Source organism: Sparus aurata, chromosome 4 (genome assembly GCF_900880675.1).
Source record: "Sparus aurata chromosome 4, fSpaAur1.1, whole genome shotgun sequence".
NCBI classification, from domain to species: Eukaryota; Metazoa; Chordata; class Actinopteri; order Spariformes; family Sparidae; genus Sparus; species Sparus aurata.
The window spans coordinates 16,639,951-16,653,323 of NC_044190.1; positions in this window are offsets into that span (position 1 = coordinate 16,639,951).

The following is a 13,373-nucleotide window of genomic DNA, read 5'->3' on the forward strand; positions in this document are numbered from 1 at the left end:
GCCAGAGTGTTCACTTGAGCGGATGGATTGTGGGAATGGGCAGAAGAGGCAAAAAATTCTGCGGGTGCAGTCGAGGTTGGTGCCCAAAAGCAGCTTGAGAGAATGAGTGCAATTTCTGAAAGAAAGAAGTTCATTGTGTCCACTGCTGAGGTCAATCAAGGTGAAGCCAAATGTTCCTTTAATAGCACCTATTACAATTTCACTGACTAATGAAACAAAGAGTGAATACAATTTATAATAGAGCAAGAAATTACATGAAGAGGTGGGAACAACTTTGATATTTTAAAAGGTGCCATGCTCATTGTCTGCCTGTATGTTTGTCTGTCCTCTTCTTTTACCGTAAGGTTGACTTTTTAGTTTGTAGCTCCATGTCTAGACAACTACTGAATGGATTTCCATAAGACCTGGTACTGATATGGTGCCTTTAAATTGAATCCGCTTGAGTTTAATGATCCCCTGACTTTGGATCTGGCACCCACAGCCTTTTAAAGTTGTTGTTGACAACCACATACAGGCAAAACCAATGACACTGATTTTCATTCACCGTATCCAGAGATGCTGTAAGACAGGAGACAAACCACTTGAAGCATTTTGAACAGAAAAGTCCATAATGCCCGAGATGCCTTTATCACAGTCAGACCAGGAAACATGAGCCACTTATGCTGTTGCACTGACACGAGAGCATAGATGAGATCCATAACAGTTTCAACCATTCTGGTGTGGGTGCAGATGGCCCTCTAATAAGCATGGAAGATGAAGATAATGCTATTGCACAGGATTACCAAGAAAGGTAAGGTCATTCAAATGTTAGACATTAAACTCACATTTCTTCAAGTGCCTTGGTGTGATGAGCTGATGAGCTACTGTAAGGGTGCCACATATTTTTACACAATATCTACTATCATTGCATTGTGCTGAGAGAAAAAAGGCACCTGAGAAGTGTCCGAAAGTACCTTTTCTTTCTGCCGATGAACTCCCTACATAGTCCACTCTGTTGGACTCCCTATGTAGTGACTAGGGAGAAGGGAATGAGTGAGTGATTTCGGACACAGCCACAGTTTTTGCATCTTCCTCCAGATGCCTAACTCTCACAGGTTCAAATTTAGTTACATTTCACTGCAGCAAAGTATGCAGCTATTTACAGTATTCTGATGTGTGAACTTACGTCAAATTAATTCCTTCATGGGTTTGTTCATCTTTGTCTTTGCAACTTCTTCCTGATGCCTGACTCACACAGGTACATGTTTGATTTTCACTGAAGCAGTGTGGAGAAATCTGACCTCAAAATCACCTCCAAAATGAATAAACTCTTAACAGTGTCCTTGACCTTAAGTCTAATCAGTTCCTTCATAGGTTAGCTGGTTGTGCAGGAGGCATTCACAACATGTTTTTCTGCACACGGAATAATAAGTTATTATTATTCTTCCGTACGTTTTTCCGCTCGCTTCTCCTCCTACAAATATTTGAGTTACAGAAACCATTCAAGTATCAAAATGTTCAGCTATTTAAGCTCTTTCAGCCTCGTACTTGCCAGCTTTTTAGCCTTTTCAGCTTTTGAAAAATAAAGTTTACTCCCTTTCTAGCTTTTTCAATTAATCAGCTTGGTGTTCAGCTCAAGAAACTGTTCAGCTATCAGAATGTTTTTTAGCTTTTTTAGCCCCTTCAGCCCATTACTTTTCATCTTTTCTGCCTTTTCAGCTTTTGAAAAATGCATCTTTTTCTGCAAGTCTTGACCATTCATTCTTATAGTTTTATGCATTTCAGGCAAGTATTTTCTAGTATATTCAGCAGATTTTCCAAAATCACTTCAGCCGTCAGTATCCACACTGTGTTTTGACAGGAAATGCAAATGATTCTAGTTGTAAATATATTAGCATGCTAACGTTTGCATTTAATTCTTATCATTGCTATACCTAAATACAGCCTCATAGCACAACAAAATATAACTTTCTGGAGAAATCAAATACTTAAAGTGAAACTCTCACCAAAAAGCAACAGAGGCTTTATTTGTGATTGAATATGAGTCAAACCTTCGTGTAAATGCATAATTACGACGAAAGAGGCACTTTTAAGATTTACCGTAGTTTCGTTTTCGGACAAGCTAATTTTCAATGGGGTGCAGGGGCACTTAAACGCTAGCATCAAAATCGCTATTTTTCACTAAGAAGGCTCGACACAACATGAAACTTTGCTCGTAGTATCACCAGGGTCTCTACACATGAACACAAGCATTGACAAATATGTTTGTGTACACAGAGTTTACTGAAAAGAAGGATTTTGAACTACTCACCATAGGAGCTGGATCTCTGATACGTCGCCGTCATGGCAGACAAAAAGTGTCGATCCCCCTTGCAGGCAGGAGAGTAATGGTGGATCCTCCAACCTGTTAGGCCGCACTCGAGGATCGAGAGTTTTTGTTGCTAGCATAAGAGTGCCCGTGCACTCCATAATAAAAATTAGCTTGCCCGAAAACGAAACTACGGTAAATCTTAAAAGTGCTTCTTTCATCGTAATTATGCATTTACATGAAGGTTTGACTCATATTCAAGCACAAATAAAGCCTCAGTTGCTTTTTAGCGAGAGTTTTACTTTAAGCTTTGGGTTGGTACTTCGGCCCTGTCACCAACCCTGAAGCGTCATTGAAGACCTGGGGATGAGACACAACAATCATCTATCTTTCTCCAAAAAGTCCATTTTGTTGCTTTTACCTCTAAAATACATCTTAAATCCATCCATCAACATCCTATGACCTTGACTGCCAAGACACACGGGCATGGAAAAACCAAGACTGGCAAAAATAAGATCTGCGATTTCATCCCACTGATGATCACATCAAACTCACAATTAACCACAATCAGATGGCAGGAGGGGGAGAGACTCTGTGCTGCTGAAGTGCCTGGAGATCCTGTTAATACAGAGGTCACAGTCTTTGACCTCCTTTCAACGAGGAGAGCCCTGACACACAACACAAGTTGCAGTTAATAGAGAGTACAAAGTGTGCTATAATCCCCTAATTTTCCTTGAGCAGTCTATAATCACAGTAACATCATCTCAAGCATGCAGATAATTATTTAGCCATTGTAACTAGGTTACACAGGAACAGAAGGAACAAAAGAGAAAGGAAACAAAAAACATGGCGAAATGATTAAAAAAATACCTGATCCAACTTGTCACACAGTAACAGAAAATTTATGAAATTGCTACAAATAAGTAAATGAAAGATTAGACGACTAGGCATGCAGCCATGTACACTGATTACAATATACCAGATGTCATAAAAAGTATAGATATCTCAGTTAGTCATTTTCAACATGGAGCTCCATGCTGCAAACTAAATGTTTTATTGAGAACATGCAAGGAATGCAGCCATTCAGAGCTGGCATTCAGCAATCAAATGGGAGAAATCCATTGTTACACTTACAAGTGTAAGTGCAGTGACATTTTGCTTTCTTGCTCAAACAACCCTGTTATTGCTCTCTCCAAACACCAATATCTAACTATAAATTGGGTTTTTTTGTACTCTGTACAAATAACTGATGAGGACAATTCAGCTTATTCAAGCAAACGCCAACATTTGCTTCCTACTAAGGTAAACAAAGACCTTGTCGCACTACTGTTAGTGGCTTTTCCCCAAAAGCTGTAACACAGAAGATCAATCAATCCTCATCTGTAACTGAAGCTGAAACCAGAATTTGTTTTCCCAGTTTCAGCTGAGTTCACGAATATGGCATACTTGATCAAAATCAGCTTAGCACCACCATAAATTGCCCAACAAAAAAAATATAGTGTTTACAAGCGTCTGCTCCCGCTCTTCTTATTTTTCCACGAGAAATATAATGTGAAGCAAAGCTTGCAGTACTGATATCTGCTTCATGGCTTTGTACTGGCAGCATCTTTGGATTAGCATGCCGTCTCATATTAGCCTTGTCAGTTTGTTTACTTGCGAACATTTTAAGGCCATTTTCATGACAACTCTTTCTTTTTGATCACACTCTATCAAACAGACCAATAGGACTTAGTTTGTTGACTCTGGATAGCCGTCAACTGTTGACAAAATGGATTGTTGTCGGAGTATAAAAGTTTCACATTTTTGGAGCTAGCAAGGTTTAGAATATACATGCATAGAGAGAGGCTTTGTAAAATTCAGAGGAGGAGCTGTCCCTAATGTGACAGAAACATGTCTTATTAATCCTAAAGTTGTCAAAGTCCATGTCAAAGCATTTTCGAAACCCCCATCGGGTATCCTTGTGTTAGACAAAGTGTCTGTCAATAAATGTGTACAAAGAAATTGTATACACCACTCAGCCCATTATCGGCTTTAAAAAGTTGTGATGGTGAATGTGTTAGTGCACAGCTTTTGACGCGTCCAGCAGACATGGAGCAACACAATCATTCAAAATTAGATTCATGATCCCTGATAAGTCTTTGTCCAGCATTCAGTCTTGTTTGATGTCTATAAACTCCTCAGAAAAACATGGCATAGCACACAATGAGTCTGTATGAGCTTGTGTGCTTGAAAATGGCTGCCATGGGGTTGATGAGAGGCATGTGACTGAATACTAAAGTAAAACTGCTCCGCAAATAAAATAATGAGCTAAAACAGGCTAAAAAGCTTCAAAACTACAGAAACCAAGTCACTGGAATAAATGTGGGCATTTTGGCATATTGTATATCTGTTTGAAAAACTGCCAACATTTAATGCTGGCAACGGGCTTGTTTATTCTGAAATATCTATGCAAATGTCCCATTTCACTATTTACATTGTTATCCATCGACCTATCTCAATCAAGTTTTAATTTTAACTTGTGGTAAATCTAAATGTTCTTTCTAGTAAATAGGCAGCTATAACCTTAAATGCCTGCTCCACATCAGTGTTATTCTTTTTTCATGAAATTTCAGGGAACCAAGCATGCAGATCAAGCCTTACCTGTAGGGGGATGTGCCCAGCCGAATATGAATTTTGCATCGTGTGTTTTTGTCTGTTATGCATGCATGTGCATGCTATCAGTGTGCATCTGTGTGTGAGACAAAAAACGAATAGGGAAATTCTTCATTCTCCTCCTCACCGCTCTGTTGGTTTCTATGCGGGTCCTGTGAAACACTCTCCTCACCGCTTCATCTCAGCCCTCTGTCTTGCTCTCAGCTTTGGAAAGGAGGGCTAACGGCATGCCAATTAGACTGGTAATCTAGCTGACATTTGTGTTAACTGCTCTGGGGCCCAGACAGCATCAAGATCTCACTTTGGTGGGCTGATTTACACCTCTATAAATGAGAGCAAGAAACAGGAAAAAAAAAAAACAGCAATGATAAGCTGATAATAATTTCATTTCACTTGGGTGGCTAAAAAAAGCTGCCTTATTATGATCCTCCTTTTCAAGAGAAGAAAGAGAAGCACAATAGAGGAATGATTACTTGTTATCCCCACTTGTTTACTGTTTGACATCTGCACAGTTTGATTTTCTTAAATAAATTAGAGGAGTTTTGCGTCATCAGTCCGAGACGAAGTAAGAGGAGTCAAACCTTCAAGGAATATTAGACATTTTCAGAAATAAACATGTCTTATATGGGAATAGATGAGAAGATCAAAATCAAGTTTGTCATATCATCTCTATTCTGTTAAGACATTTGTCATGGGTGTATTAAGCTTCCAGGATGGTCAGGTGCCTATTGATTACCGCTTACCACAAGTTCAACTCATAGTGTTATGGGGTAATTATTATGGATCCTTTATGACTCAAACTGTTAATTACGGTGGTTTATGCTCTGTAGTTTCCCTAGTAAACACACCGACCACTTCTTCTTCCTTTCATGTTTAATGCTGTTCCTCGCAGAAGTAACCCATCCTCCTGGGCCACTCTTCACTGCCCAAGGGTCTCTGAGCCAGGCAGAGTATACAGGCCGGGTGCCCATGTGGAGGGCTTCTGCAAGGGTTCCTTGCTGCTCTTCCACTAACAATCCCAGAGACACTGTAGCTGCAACAGCTGAAGAGGTCAGAGGGTTTAAACTACAGCTCACAAACTGCTGTATCAGTTCCACCCTCGGCCAAAACAAACAAAAGAAAAACGCAACCCATAACACCAGACAACCACTACACATAGGGAATAGCACTCAAAAATTTGTTGAATGGATTTGCTTATTTATAAAATATTTGTTTGGCATTGCTTACATTTACAGTCTGTTAATTCGCTAGCTGGATCATTCCTATCTTGGCATGTTCCTGTTACTGACATTTATTTATCAGTAGAATAATGATAAACCATTGGCTAACTGTGATCTTCAAAACAGTACATGTTCTACAGTGTATGTGGCTTTGCCTGCGAGAATACGATCCCTCGGGTTCTATCTTATACATTACCATCGCCTTGAAGTCCTTTGAGAGTCTCCCTGCCATTTCTTCCTCCTTGTGTTTGTGCTAAGCTACGTTATACATTGTGTTATACAAGTCTGTGCCTGTCTCTGTACAGAATGTATTAAGATACAATATATTTATTTTTGTATTGTATTCTTTGTACTGCACATAAGCTAAATATTGACACATTCTCTTAGCAACAGATTATTTGCTAAAGAAACAATTGCCGAAAGTTTAACCTCAAGAAAGAGACATTTGCAATCATAATGTTGACAAATTTCTGTACAAATGAAGGCTTTGAAATTTCCTTTAATGGATTCAATTAGCATATGATTCCTAGATAAAGCAGACTGACCCATCAGTGAGGGAAAAACCTTTTTAAAACTTGACATAAAAGCCTCTGTTAAACACAAATAAGAATAAAATTAATAGGCAGGTAAAATGTTTATCAATATCATAAGTTGTGCTCTGGTCGTGTGTTTTTGATAAGGTCTTTTTACATCCACATGGCATATAGCACATATTTCTTCTTTTAAGTTGATTACAAAGGATGGAAAGATTTCCACAAAAACTCATCAGCAAGCATGGCATCCTGGGAAATATGGAACTTGATTTCTTTCAAGTCATTCCAGAGCGACAGAGCATTGATGATTAAAAGAGTTTTGCTTTTAAATTGTGTTAACCACAGATGAAATTGAAGGTAAACCTGTACAAAACATGGTGTTTTGTTTGTCTTAATGATGATCACCACTAATAAAGTGAGCAGTGATGAAACCTCAATTTTCTATCACTGAGGGGGACACATTTCATTCTCAGATCAACAGAGGCAGAATTGATCCAGAAAACAGGAAATGCTCCAAAAGTGAAAAGAGGCAAACAGAAGTATAAAATGGCAAATTTTTCATGGCTTGGAAGCGAAAAGTCATCAAACAAGCTTCAGAAGCAAGAGACACAAGCGAAAAAGGAAATGAAGATCTCTGCTGAAGCAAAGCCACGACAGGCCGTTTGAAATATGACAATGGCCCAAATACGCAATGGCACTGATCAACCTCCAGAAGAGGATAAGACACCAAATGGATTCACATGTCTCCATCCAAGCCTGATAGTGTATCAGCAGATCTCATGAATAAAATAATAAAGTCCTAGAATGGGATTCAGAGGATCATCCACATGAATATCACAATGAAGAGTGTTGTTCTGCACACTGCAAATTCAAATACACATAATACCAGAGGAAGATGATCGTAATGATAATTAATTATCTCATCTGACAGAATAATCCCGTGAACATGGGGGAAAGACTGGAATTTTGTATGATGACAGAGCTGCATGCACTCATGAGCAAATGAGTTACAGATGGCAACATCATATCCATTCACGCAGTATCTATCCCCCCTCGCAGTATTTGTATATTATTTAATTTTGCACACAATATGACTTTGATGAAATTGCCTTCCATCTTACAACATTGTAGCCTGTATAATTAGAATAACATACAAGTTTATCTGATGCTTTCTCTAGCCTGAAGATGTACATCAGTCCCAGACGAAGGAGTCAGAGCATCTCCGCACTGAGGAGCTCCTCCAGGCCTCCTTCAACTACAATCAGGCTGCTGCTGGTGGGCTGAACACAGCCGATCACAGTGCTGGTAGCAACATCCCACTCCATAACAACTGGCATAGGAATTCAACACAGAAGGAGCTATTGAAGTGAAAGCCAACCAACTGGAATGGACATTCTATCGCATGAGCCATGTCTCTGAAAAGGCTGATTTGCAATGGCACATAAAGTACACACAGCAAGCGTAAAAGACGCATGAAAGCAATGCAAAGTTCATTATTTCTCCCATTAAGTGATACCTATCAGATCACCAGCACAAGAGAGTAAAGGTTATTTTGTTACACAACCACAAATCCAAACCAAGTTGTGTGGAATTTCTTAAATTGTATATCACTTCCCACCTACCGCTCTCTGCTCTGATTCCTCAAATATTTACCCATGACATTTCCCAGTGTTGGTGAAACCTTTTCTCTTACAAATTTGATTTATATTCAACTAATTACGGTAGGCTACAGGAGGAACATAATACTGCCTGGATCACGGTTTTTGTCAAAATAATTAGGAAATGTTAAGTAACGCTCTGAAAAGTCTCCAAAATATTGATACTAAACATTGAAATGTTCACTGCAAAATTCAATTTGTTTTTCCCCGAAATAACCCATAATGTGCTCATAAGAATAACAGTATTATTCCAATAATTTTGTATGGGCCAAATGAGATGATTGGATGGGCATAGAGGCCTGCAACAGCCACAGATATATATATTTTTTGTATTATTGTTTAATTTATTTGTCAGAGAATCTGATGTATTGATGCTTCGAGATTTTTCTCCAAATATGACAAAAATGCTTCCAAAATAACTTACCATACCCAGCTTTCACAGAAGCAGTTTAGTTGCTTGAAAGTAAGCGCACACAGAACTCAGGATGCAAAACACTTTCTCTGGTGTCAAAGTCCTGCACTTTGTATGCAAAATATTGACTCTTCTACCCATCCCCAGGACTCTACACATTTTTAAAACATTTTCTTACATATTCAACCCAGAGAGGTTGGAATACATCACAGTGATAGGCATGAAGAATAACTATATACAGTAGAAATAGCCAATCTTCTTGATGTTGGTCTCATATAGAACCATCAGTATTCAAGAGACATTTCAAAACCAGTTAAAATTTCATGCAGTACTTTAACTAACTTAAATGCGCCATTGTTCAATCTAACCTGAATAAACAGTAATCGTCACAAATTTTAACAGCATAACCAGATATATGTCAAAACAACCATGCGGATACACCACACTATTTTGCCCTCATTATTTGTGTTGGTACAGTAGGCACTTGAATTTATACCCAGGTTAGTTCATTTGATGGCATACAGGGGACGTCATCGCTGCAGGTTTGTTTTCACACACTAGAGCCCCTCTGACTGTGGATCGATATGTATATTGCACTTTAGGTCAGGTTGATGAAGGCATAAGCTCAGCAAAAATAAATAGAACGGAGAATTTCATTTAAGTAACTCGTATACTTTCACATTTCCAAACTTTTATGAGTTTTGACCATTTATGTTGGATATGGATCTTTTTCTTCACCCCAGATACCTGCAGATACTCGCACACCTCACCTGCAAACAGCATCCCTCTCTCAGCCGCCATGATTCCTATCACACATTATAACACTATTTGTTCACAGAAGAAGTGGTTTTCACATTTTGGAGTACACAGTTGGGGGCTACATCATAGCTCACTAAAATAAAAACCAAGAACACCATTTTGTGGTGAACATGGGACTGGTTTCCTGGTCCATACTTATTGTAACAATTAATTACAATTTATTAAAACTACTTTCATGAAGATCACTCATTGTAACAAGAAATATTGTTCTTTACGGCTCCATAGATAGTGATAGCATTAGCATATTTTGGGTTCAGAATGATCAATGTAATGCACAATATCTGATTTAATTTCATACTTTAAATGAAGCCATGAAAAATAATTTTACTCCATAAAGAATCATTGTTTAAATCATAACTACAACAACTCTGAGTCTATCAATAATCGGCCTACACTCTAGTGCTTTGGCATCAATCCGTGTACATGTTTCATGTTTTGACATTTAAAGTATTCCTTCTTCAGGCTTCATAGGACAGGAGGGACAATCTACTGCTGCAGTGACACTGCAGCCACAGATGCCCATTCGTCTGGTCTTTTGTTTATCCTAGTGAATGTCCCCGTCATTGGATCATAGCCTGAGTCATTTGTTACTGTAGCATTTGCTGTGTGAAACCACAAAGCGTGACAGCCCATCTGGACCGGGCACAAATCAAAGAGCCCATAATGCAGCAGACAGATGTTGTTCTCTGTCGGCCCACACGCCTTCCCTTGCTGATGCCGACAAATATCTGAATCCATTCACACATTCAGTCTGTGAGGGAAAACAATAATGTTCCAAGACAAGGTAGCAAATTACAATGTAATTAGCACAATTCACACAGCACACTCATAATGTTGATTTCTACTATTTTCCCTTCAGGGACATAGCAATCAAATTAAATATATGCATAATCCAAATTATAGAGGGCTTTCAAGGGAAAACAAACCGCCTGGCAGTCGTGTTGGAGGTCTTCCATTTATGCTAAACTGCATGTGAATCTACATTGGTTTGTGTTTTGACAGCTACTTTTAGAAGTTGTGTTTCGAGAGCTACAGTGTGTTGGCTCAGACATGAGGTGTTGAAGACAAGATAGTATTTCTCGCGTCACTATTTCTGAATATTGGCACTACTTTGTGTCCAGCAAGTGTCAAGACTGTTCAAGACTGTAAAACAGAGCAGGAGAACAATGGGTTGAAATTTTAAGTCAACAGCTCTTCACAGTTTAAACAAGAGCAACATGTTTAGGGTATTTCTTAGCAAATAATATGTATGGCTTCTGTCTGATATTGGACAGAGTGGGTGATCCTCGTTAATTTTCTTCACACTATGGTTACTAGAAAATAATCTCCATGTACATAGGTTCTCCACCTTGGATGGTGAGTCGACAAAAATAATAATGGAGCAGAGTAAGAAAGTAAAATTGATTGATCTTTGAATGCATGTTCAGTTGTATAAACGGCTATACTACTTGCTATTTGATGCCCTTGACATTTACAAGTCAGGCTAATAAGTCAGCAATCATCAATTTAAACTCTTAAACTGATCCGCAACACCTGCTGATACCATAAGCCTTGTTTCAACAGATCAGTCCAGTTCAGTTGTATTATGTATTCCAGCCTATTCCAAGTTTGGATATTCTATGCAGTTCCCCCCTATTTCCAGCCATTATGCTTAGCTAAGCTGCCGGCAGCAGCTTAATATTTACCACCCAGATATGAGACTTATACCCAGATTTCAGTCTCATTGTAGTCTTTTTTGGTCTCAAACATTTCTCATTTGTTTCTCCTAAAATTCCTTAGGAGCAATAGGTGAGACTTGAGACTTTACAGCTTAAACCTTGCTCCTTTCCATCACAGGGGAGACATTCTGAAACTTCATTGAGAGCTTGATGAGATCTCCTTTGAAACTTACAGGGAGCCCAAGTTGAGATTTTCTGCACCTGTTTCTCAGGAGAAACAATTGAGAAACAGGAGAAATCAGCCACAGCCTCACTTTGGTCTCATATAGATCTCATAGTTGTCTAGGAGAAATGAATGAGACACTACTGAGATCTCTTTTCCAATTTTCGTTTCCTCTGGGTATCAATCTTCTCATCCAGCCATCGGCAAGAAAGGGAGTTTCCCATACTGTCAAATGTTTCCTTTAACCCTTCTTGTAAACGTGCTGTTGCAGTCTGGTTAAGTGTATGCCTTAATCAGTGCTGTCTAAATAAGGCATGAGTGTGGGACAAAATGATACATACACACCGTTACACCCTGGGTTCAAAGTTCTGCTGTGTCCTAACCTCATCTCCAAAAAAGAAAAAAAAAACACCAGCTTTGGAGCCACCGCTGTAATTCCACTTGATCCACCCCTGTGAACTGACGAATGTCCTCGCTCACCCACTTCTTCCACGAGGGCAAGGTCATCGATTTATCCTACTCTGTTGTTGTTGTTGTTCAGTATCTGACTATAATACATGGTTGCTAATTCTACGGAAAGACAGATGTGCACACTTCAGTAAAGCTCCAGGCCTGGGGGAATTGGATATTGGATGTTATCTCTCTCAGTCCTATACCACAATGTGACAAATGAAGGCTTTCACTGTGCTGTAACCATAAATCCAAGTGCTATATAGCTTCCATCAAGACACGTGTACATCGTATTGGCTTCAAAAATTCTTGATTGGTGTGTTTTTGTAAATTATTCCCCAACAATAAACATGAATAAAAACTGTTGATTCTCTATCCCTCTCCAAATTATTCCTTAATCCACTGGAGCGTCGGTTTCACAGGTAGGTTTTTTTTTTTTTCATGCAGGGAAATTCAAGGTTGCAGTGAAACTGATGCAGTCCAATAACAAAAGAAGAGAAGCTGATACGAACACATAAAGAACTTTGTTTTCAAGTGATTTCCTACCATGAGGTTAATGGTGTATAGCACAAAGAGGAGTAATGACCTCGTCTTGGTTAATTAGTTTCCTACACACAGTTATTCAGCTCATCTGTCAGTGAATCTCTGTAGACTACTGTAGAGACAGTACAACCACAGATACACACACACACTATACATCTGTCTGCTCTATACATCCGTTTGCACATACGTGCTTATTTTTTTCACCTTCAGTTTATTATTAAACGTTGTTCTATTCCAGCGGTCCTCAATAGGCGGCCCCCGGGCAGCATCAGGCCCGCCGGCCTCCTGTTTGTGGCCCCCGAACTGTTATTCCTTCACCATGTGTTTTGGTTGGGTCAGCACGTGTATACCGGGACTTGTCTCCATGCCAACGATACACAGACAGCTTGGTCACTCACTGCTGCGAGCGCAATTTTTAACTTTTACTTTCGTTTTCGGAGCAGTTCCCTATTCACATTTTGCCGGTTGTAAGAGATTGAAAATGGCGTGCTCCAAATAAACTGCTAAAAAAACAGGAGACAGTGAAAACCGGCAACTCAAAGTAGCAAGAACTTTAAATTTGCATTAATTCTCCCTCCAACCAGGACAAGATCTACTTATCTCTAACGGCAGTGGTAATGAAGAGATAGCCAATTGAAGTTTAACAAGTTTTAGTCAGGGACTTATCATGTTTTTTCGTACATACAGATAGCTTTACAGACGGGGACTCTCTCCCGGCAAACACCCTTTCACTCACGGTGCCAAAATTTGTATCATCCTTGTTAAAACTCAACACCATTTAACCACAGAACAAATGACGTGAATTAACCCACAACCATATTACATATCATACACACATTCACGAACCATAATTACACCAACACCAACAGAATACCCAAGAGTTATTGCGCCACAGTCCACAAGGGGCGTTACAATATG